At 41.0% G+C, this 9280-nt stretch overlaps 1 protein-coding gene across 13 annotated transcripts in view; it reads right to left on the reverse strand.

The window, feature by feature from the left end:
* The window catches only part of LOC134218429 (collagen alpha-1(XVIII) chain), an 865092-nt gene extending 857258 nt beyond the window's left edge, over positions 1–7834 (reverse strand). For 4 of the 13 annotated variants that reach the window (XM_062697407.1, XM_062697401.1, XM_062697402.1 and 1 more), the window contains exon 1: positions 7697–7834. The gene's annotated coding sequence lies outside the window, so the exon portion shown is untranslated. Of the gene's footprint in view, positions 1–7450 lie in introns of all 13 variants that reach the window. The other 9 variants (XM_062697403.1, XM_062697406.1, XM_062697404.1 and 6 more) reach the window with 7 other exon arrangements.
* Positions 7835–9280: the final 1446 nt, after the last annotated feature.

Consider the following 9280-nt stretch of genomic DNA (forward strand, 5'->3'; position numbering starts at 1 on the left):
ATGACAGCTGGTCAGTAGGGCAAAGCGGAAGTCGAGCGTATCTCGACCTGCAATGAAAGCAAAGGATAAAGACGAGGTCTTGTTGGTGAAAACAGATAAGGAAAAGTACACCGAAGTCCTTAAATCGATGCGGGCGGCAGAAAAGCTTTCGGTGCTAGGTCAGGACGTGCGAAGCGTCAGACGCACCAAGACCGGTGAAATGATCTTGATTCTGAAACGCGGAGCGCAAGCTAGTGGGACGGACTATAGAAAGTTGGCCCAAGAGATCTTGGGTGACGACGGCAATGTGAGGTCGTTGGAGGCGGAAGTGACCCTCCAGTTCAAGCAACTGGACGAGGTCACGAACGCGAACGACGTCATCTCTGCCATCAGAGAGTAGTGCGGCACAGAGGTTGAGTAGACCTCTTTATGCCTAAGAGGCGGTACCTTTGGCACGCTGGTAGCCTACCTTAGATCAGTCACGGAAGCCAAAAAAAATCATATGGAATGGAAGTTGAAGATCAGCTGGTCAGTATGCCCAGTAAGCAAACTCCAGCCGCCATCAGTGAACAAGTGCTATTCGTGCTTAGAGTCGGGGTACAAGTCCTTCGACTGTATGGACCCAGACCGTAGTAACCTGTGTCATCGTGCGATGTGGAGAGGAAGAGCACAAGGCGCAGGAATGCGATAAGACACCAAAGTGCCTCATCTGCGCCAACAAAAAGCAAGCCTGTAACCACGTTTTGGGTGGACCTTCGTGTCCTATCGGAGAGACAAACAAGAAGAAGCCGTACTAGTAACACAATTGAATTTCAACCACCGTACATCTGTTTAGCAGTTGGAGTAGGTGACGAATGGATCTAGGATGGCGGCTATTTGCACAACAGGACGGTATCTGGTCCAAGAGGTGGTACACTCTTCCGCTGAGGGTGTCGTGATGGTCAAGATCAACGGTGCTTACCCATATGCTTAAACCTGGTTTAAGCACTAAGCGAGGAGAAGAAATCGGCCCTAAGACTCATTGGCCAATTTGTAATAGTTTCTGGGTGATCTGCGAAAGTTACATCTGTTCAGGGCCAATCCCAGACCGTTTAGAAATGGCCATATTTCTGCGTATACCTTACGGATTTTCGATCAACCAGCATTGGTCAGCATACTAGTTCTAGTTGCTGGGGAAAGGATAAAACATGACGGAAGTCCTCTCCAGCAACTTGCCAGTCATGTTAATTAGACGGTTTCCCGGCTTTCGGTAACAGAACCAACTTCTGCCTTTTTCCATCTATCGGGAAAACTACTACACTCATGGAGGCATCTCTGCATAGCTAGCCTGAAGATGTTCGCAATGATTGCTGCCTTTAGAATGGTGTTCGGAACTCCATAAGGCCCTGGAGCCACCATTTTGGCCTACACGCACCCGAATACTAGAATAGAACGACTGACTCATGTCAAAGACTTGGGCGTAATTTTGGATTTCCAACTAACGTACAAGATGCACATCTCGTACGTTGTAGGCAAGGCTTCCAAAACCCTGGGCTTTATCTTTCTTTGGCCAAAGAATTTTCTGACATTTACTGTCTGAAGTATCTGTTTTGCTCACTGGTGCGGTCTATACTGGAGTATTGCTGCGCCCCGTTCGGAATCCCAATGAACGGTGCAGAACAAATTGAGTCCGTGCAACGACGTTTCCTACGATTTGCTCTGCGTAGACTACCGTGGAGATATCCATTATGCCTGTCAAGTTATAAAATCTGCTATCGACTTATCGATCTGGAGCTGTTAAGGAATCGCCGTAACACCGCTTGGGTCGTACTGGTTACAGTTGTTTCGCAAGGCCGAATGATTTTAGCGATATTTTGGAGCAAATTAATATCAACGTACAACCAAGGGCACTTCCAAATAACGCTATGCTAAGAATGCCATTTCGTCGGACTAACTACAGTATGAACGGTAGTATTGAAGGATTACAGCGGTTATTTATTAGGGTATCAACAATCTTCGACTTCAACTTGCCTTGTCAGACGCTGCGTCGGAGATTCAAAGAATTTTTCTCATCGCGTCAGGTTATGTTTGAACTCAAATTTTTACTGCAGGCACCTTCATGCTGGTCTGGTCATGCTGTTTGATAAGCACTTGATCCAATATGAACGCCTCGACAGGTCAAGTTTGGGCTCAAATTTTCACTGCAAGCGTCTACATGCTGGTCAATGTTTGGACTCAAATTTGCACTGCAGGCACCTCCATACTGGTCACATTTGGACTCAAACTTTCACTGAAGGCGCCTCCGTGCTGATTGATAAATACTTGTATAAACGCCTCGACAGGTTATGTTCGAGCTCAAATGTGCACTATGAACGCTTTTTTGATGCGCAGATTGGTATTCAAATATGATTTTTTCATCACATTCTGTATGTAAACAATTCGTTCATTTGGAATCATCTATAATTTTAATATTCCTCTTTGTGGATCACATCATATCCGGCAACGGAAAGTGCTTCACATCGTCTTGCATAAATTAAGTAAGCTAATGTTACAATATAAATGTTACACTGCTCTAGCATTTTAAGAAAATTTAAATTATAATTTTGAAAATAAAAACTAACTCGAAGCAAAATATAAAGCTTGTTAGTCGCCGACTATCCCCGACACCCCGCAACTACAGCACTGGTCGAAACCGATGAGAACAACAAATAATTCAATCCGACGCGTTTTTTAGCGTCTTCGACATCACAAGTCGAAACCGATGAAAAAACAATAATTCATTCAATCCAGCGCTTTTCCATAGAGCCTTCGACATCACAAGTCGAAACCGATGAAAAATGTCCCAATCACTCCCAACTTTCATACCCATTGTAGGATCCTTACAAAACAATAATTTCTGACCAGGAACAATTGGGCAGGATCGCCAAATGTGGGACCCGATTCCGCCGAACGAACCATCCGTTGGTCTGTTCGCCTGCGTGCTGCTATGAAACGTGCAAACCCCGTTGGTTGCACGAGGAAGAAAGAGCTAAAGTCATGGCCTGCTATTCACTGATCAATGATGACCACGGATCCGTTATACGTAACCCCATGAAACAAGCACTAGTTCTTGAAGCCACCCTTTGTTGGTGTGGCGCTAGTGCTGTTCTTGAAGTTTAAAGCTCCGTTCATAGTGTACCGTACATTTCGCGCGGGTATTTAATTATGTATCGCATAATGATTTTCGATCGTGAAAATTTAAATTTCAATATTTAACATAAGTTATATTGTTCTGTTTTCGTCATTTATCCAGCATTTTACGTGCGGTGATAGCTGCCACAATATAATTATCATCAAAATAAGCCGAAATTATCACTGAAAAAAGCCAATAAATTAATTTCGATAGCCGCCACAATTTAACATGTTCTGGTAAGGTGCAATCTATTTGACGTTTGTCTTGTGTCGTTTGTCATCGCAGCGATCATCATCAACCTCATGAATTTATCATTATTGGCGAATAAAGGTTGCATGAAGAAGAAGAAGTCTAAGGATAATATTTGAAAAAAAAATGCACGAGGAAACATACGGGAAGTTTTTTAAAACTCTGCTTAAAAATTTTAGGAGGAGTTTGATTAAAAACGGTTAGCAGTACGGGGCTGGATTTTCCTTTTACTGCATAATAAACCCCATTTTTTGATTTCAAATTTTATTCTGTGATATCACACTTGATACCAAGCTTGATACACAGTATGAGAAAAGTCGAACCCCGTACTGCTTTCCGTTTTAAATCAAACTACTTCTATACATTCCACTAAAAGAGCTTAAAATAAGCGGCCTTTAGCGCTCGTAAGATGCTGTAGATGACCTAAATTGGGTCCTAAAGCCCTACCTCGTTTATGGTTGCAAACGATAATGCATCGGTCAAGAATACTTGTACCATTGTTATAAAAATTCCAGTGAAATTCTAAATCAGTAAAAATAATATTTTTGTGTTTAAGACATTTTAAGGCAAATTTTGAGCTGTGCAACATTTCAGAACGAATGAACCATCAGCCCAAAACGTCAGCCCCATATATTAACTGTCAAAGGTTGAGTCAAGTGCCCTGCGGTGTTTTACTAGTGCGTTTGAATCCGTACGTCAAACAAGACCGAAAATGTCGAGGAAGCATTTTTCATTTATTTTTCAATTTCAAATTGAACAATGTTCTTTTCGATTTTTAAGTCTTAAGAAAAACTGACACGTTTAGAATGATTACCTTCATCGTTCCCTGAAAGAAAATCGAATATCGATTCTTCATTTTAGGACCCAATTATCATTCGATTTTGACAATTTAGGGATGCCTGAACCGGAAATTTAATATTGTTTCACAGTAATCACACGGCCGGCTAAGGTCATTCGAGAAATAAGTTTATCAGAATCAGAGTGAAAACAAACATTAAGGTCCGTCTCATTTACCGAAAAAAATCATCTATTTGATCTTGACGCATTAACTCTTTGGTTACAAACTTGAGCTCACTATAATGTGGGCGTCGAAACTAAGATAAACTAAGTCATTGTACGTGTCACCGACAGGTGTTTTATGAAACACTATTGGAACCTTTTTTCTTTACATTTGATCTGATCCAACTGGAAGTGGATGTCGCATTGTGGATAAAATTTCGCTTTAAACTGGACCACTTGTGTGTTGACAGAATAATAGTTTTTGAAGCATAATGGACTTAGCGTAAAAGTCAAGAGACTAAAAATAATAAGCTGCCAATGATCATGCACCGGAAAAAGTTTTTTTAGCTGACGAGCAACCTAACCATACTGCTTCGCAAATGTGTAACATTTGAATTTTTATCGATTATGAGTATGAGTTAATCTTAAGAATCCTAAGTAACCTAAGTTCTGCTGCATTTAATTTTAATATGAATCTGAAACATGCATTCTCCCAGCAGCTGCCTCAGATTAATTTAAGTTCAGAATCAAAAGCTCAAAACTGTTGTACAGCTTGGTTCTATCTTCTGCAGATTGAATCACGAGATTTAAATTTTGAATGTTTTGGCGATTGAACGCGTTATTTTTACTACGGAATTTGGATCAATGCTCTTTGCAATTGCGTCGCATATCTGAGCAACAAAATAAATATTTTATTTATTTCAACAAAATTTAAACATGAACAGAAAACTGCTGGAGATACCAGCGTTTTTTTATTTTGCTTCAGATTCCAACAAGAATAGTGTTCTTAAATTTGGAGGAAAAATGAATCACTGCTGATCAATCAGTTAATTGGTTTGCAGTCTTATTTTTTCTACTTGCAAAAATTTGGGTTTTTAACAGAACGATGCATTAGAAATTAAAGGCCCACTCTTTATCACAATGCCAAATATTTGTCAAATTCCTTCAGACATCTATTAAACCGTTAAGATATCGACAGGCAGACTTGACAAATTTGTTATTATAAATAATTTGGTATTTTTTATTATGACAAATACAGTGCTGATAACTTTTGCGCTATAACGAAACATGTGTATCTGAAATTAACGAATCAGCTTTAGAGATAATTGCAATACATTAATGAAACATATTTTAGCGCTTTAAAAAAAATGTTTCTTTATTTTTTTATTCGAATTAAATTACTTCTCGAGCGATATTGTCGCATGCGTCACTGTGTTCCGTGCTTAAAGCCTCACGATGGTACTTTTATGCTCATGGAAGTCATGGAAATTTCTTACCCAAAAATGTCCTAAGACTGGACGGTGAATCTAACCACCTTCAACGCATATCTTACCGCACGGCTAAAAAAGGTCCCTCTGGTGAAATTGCTGAAGGTTAATTTTCCCGTGAAACTCCGGATAATATATACTAGAGAAATTACAAGCCAGATCCTTCATTTTCGTCCTCAAATGCTGATAGGATAAACTGGAAGCGAATGGCCGATTATAGAATCAGAACCATAATCCAATCACGTCAAAAAAGAACTTGTTGCTCTATTTTTTGAAACACAGAGCAGCAATGGAAACGGTTTAAACTGTCACACATTACTGGTGTACTAAATATGAAATTTGTCATTCCAAGATCCGCCCTTAAAATGGGTTGAGAATAGCGTCATTAGCGATTTGAAACTCTTTCCTCAACTGTTTTTTTCTGTTTTACATTTACATTTATTTCAATAACAAAAATACATTCTTTTAGTAGGGTTTTGGTCACCGTGAATTTTTAAATTTTTGGATAGTTGATTTTTTTCGGTGTATTCACCGAAAAAAAAAATCAACAATCCAAAAATATAAAAAAAAACATTCTTTTCCAATTAATAACGTGAATTTCCGAATATGATCCCCAAAATACTCTTTTCCACAACTTTCGACAGTTGTTGTAAATAGTCTCCTTTTGCAATGTTTGTGGTATCTTTTTTGATTTACAGCTTTCGTTGCGAAATGCCTTCCGTTGTTCGTTCAACTTCCATTTTCCTCAAATTGAAAATTCTGTTTTCTTGATGGTCGTTTACGATAAAATTGGAGAAAATATACTCAAGTAACCCATTCGGCAACAGAAGGATATAAATGCCTTTTTGTTTCGCAACAGTCATAAGTTACTATGCGAGTCGAGATAACAACAATATGAAAAAGATCTTAACGTCATTTTTCCTTTTTCAAGACAAAAATGAAACAATTCAAACGCTTCAAACTTTTTTCCTACCAATAACGCAACCCAAGGATCGAGAACCATTTTTTCTTAGTCCACTTTTTTTCTGTCTGCGTCTCCATCAGTATCGCGCCCTCACGTGCTGCATTCACCGGCTCACAGAAGTTTGTGTAAACAATTTCCGCAAACAACACCCCTTGGCCAGAAGAATAACAACCCGACGACGCGACGGAGGCGGCCAAGCGAGTGGGCAAAATTCTATTCTTCCTTTGAAAGCAGAAAGGCCTCTGTTTGAACTCGTTCTACCACCATCAGGGCCAGCTTCGTACCGGACCAACAAAAAAAAACTACGAAAAAAAAAATCATAAAACGAATGGCATGAGCATCAATCCACGTGCCGCTCGGTGCCCCGGGGGAAATGCCGGAAAATCCGCTGTTGGACGTCCGGTCCGTTATTCTATCCATCCATCCACCCAGAGTAAATATCACACTTCAGCACTTGGAGAATTCCCTTGGACGGCGGCTGTAACTTTCACTTTCACGCTTCGAGGCCCTTCAATGGGGCTATCGTTGCACTTGATCTAAATCGCACACTTTCCACCCCCCAATGGCAGCTCGTTTTCCCGTCCTTTCATAGGCACATCCGTAAGCCGAGGATATCATTTCAAAAGGTCGCGCTGTTCTCGGTAGATTTGATCCACCGGTTGGGAAATCCTCGCGTGTATTTCTTCTCCACAGCGATTCATCTTATTTGTTGAATATCCTCCAGAGCTATACAAAGACTTTCTAATTTCCTAATCAATTTGTAATTAGCTGAACCGTCATTAAGAAAGCATATAACATGTCATAGCGAAACACGAAAATGCTGATTTGATTGATGCTTACATGTTGCTCTAATCACACAATAAGTAACTTTTTGAGGAACCGAAAAAAAAACTGATAAGCCAAGCAGCTTGCCGTGTTTCCTTTAATCGAATTCAGACACGACCTTGTGAATCGTAAATCCGGAAGAAATTGCACAAACCGCTGCACCACGATGGAGAATTGTATTTCCACTACCAGGACGACGAAATCGAATCACATTTCGTTGGCCGTCGTCGACGAACGCATCTACCATCAACCAAAACTAACCCAAAAAACCGCAATCCCTTTGTAAACGTAAAAGGGACAGGAGACACTAACTGGGGCAGTAACAGACTCGATGCGACCGTACCGGGGACACACTGTAGACTGACTGGTGGAGCCGTCCGTCGCCTTAGTTGGGTGATCGCTTGGAGGACCCCATCGCGACGCTCTCAAACTCAGAGTGATGCTTCCCCGCAGCAGGGCCCCATCATCAACAGGGTTTTCTATGCTGCGCAACATGTTTCCTCCCATATTCAACATGCGTTTGCTGAGAACCTGAGAGTGAGTGTCGACGACGGGTGCAATCCACAGTAACCGGCAACGACACCCCAAAACAAACAAATGCCGGCTTTTAAATTTACTGAGTCTGCGATGCGATGCGAGAGAGTGCATGTGGGGAGATCGGACCGCGTGGTACTTTGTTTTGGGTTGGCGTTCGACGTCGTCGTCGTCGGCAGCGTCGCGTCTTCGGTTGGCGGGTGTGTGGGAGAGCAAACAGTGTTTGTTTACACGCTGCCTTGGACGCTGTATACGGTGGTCGTCGGAGGATGGCGACTGTGATGCAAAAGGAAACCGGCGTCTTGGGATTCGCGCGAAATCCGATGCTATTTTGAGACCGCGTGTTTGCTCACACGCGGTGGCTGTTGATCGGAGAGAACACTCTCTTGGGTGCCGATACGCGCCTATGTCTGAGGAGCGCAATGAATATACATAAATATGTTGCAAGCATCTCTCATTATCATTGGTATAGAGGTTTTCTTGTCATCTAGTGTTTGTATTTCTTCTTGTCTTCTTGTCTTCTTGTCTTCTTGTCTTCTTGTCTTCTTGTATTCTTGTCTTCTTGTCTTCTTGTCTTCTTGTCTTCTTGTCTTCTTGTCTTCTTGTCTTCTTGTCTTCTTGTCTTCTTGTCTTCTTGTCTTCTTGTCTTCTTGTCTTCTTGTCTTCTTGTCTTCTTGTCTTCTTGTCTTCTTGTCTTCTTGTCTTCTTGTCTTCTTGTCTTCTTGTCTTCTCTTCTTCTTGTCTTCTTGTCTTCTTGTCTTCTTGTCTTCTTGTCTTCTTGTCTTCTTGTCTTCTTGTCTTCTTGTCTTCTTGTCTTCTTGTCTTCTTGTCTTCTTGTCTTCTTGTCTTCTTGTCTTCTTGTCTTCTTGTCTTCTTGTCTTCTTGTCTTCTTGTCTTCTTGTCTTCTTGTCTTCTTGTCTTCTTGTCTTCTTGTCTTCTTGTCTTCTTGTCTTCTTGTCTTCTTGTCTTCTTGTCTTCTTATCTTCTTGTCTTCTTGTCTTCTTGTCTTCTTGTCTCCTTGTCTTCTTGTCTTCTTGTCTTCTTGTCTTCTTGTCTTCTTGTCTTCTTGTCTTCGTCCATTTTCATTTGTCCTGTGTAAAAGTGGTCAGAATTTACATTTGTAATAAGACGAGTTTGTACAATCCCATTGAATTCCACCACTTAATTGTATCTTGACAGATACGTATTTCGACCTCAACAGTAAGGCCGTCTTCAGTGTGTCGTACTTGACAAGTCGAGTCAAGTGCGAGACACTGAAGACGGCCTTACTGTTGAGGTCGAAATACGTACCTGTCAAGATACAATTAAGTG

This window comes from Armigeres subalbatus, chromosome 2 (assembly GCF_024139115.2).
Source record: "Armigeres subalbatus isolate Guangzhou_Male chromosome 2, GZ_Asu_2, whole genome shotgun sequence".
In the NCBI taxonomy this organism is placed as follows: domain Eukaryota; kingdom Metazoa; phylum Arthropoda; class Insecta; order Diptera; family Culicidae; genus Armigeres; species Armigeres subalbatus.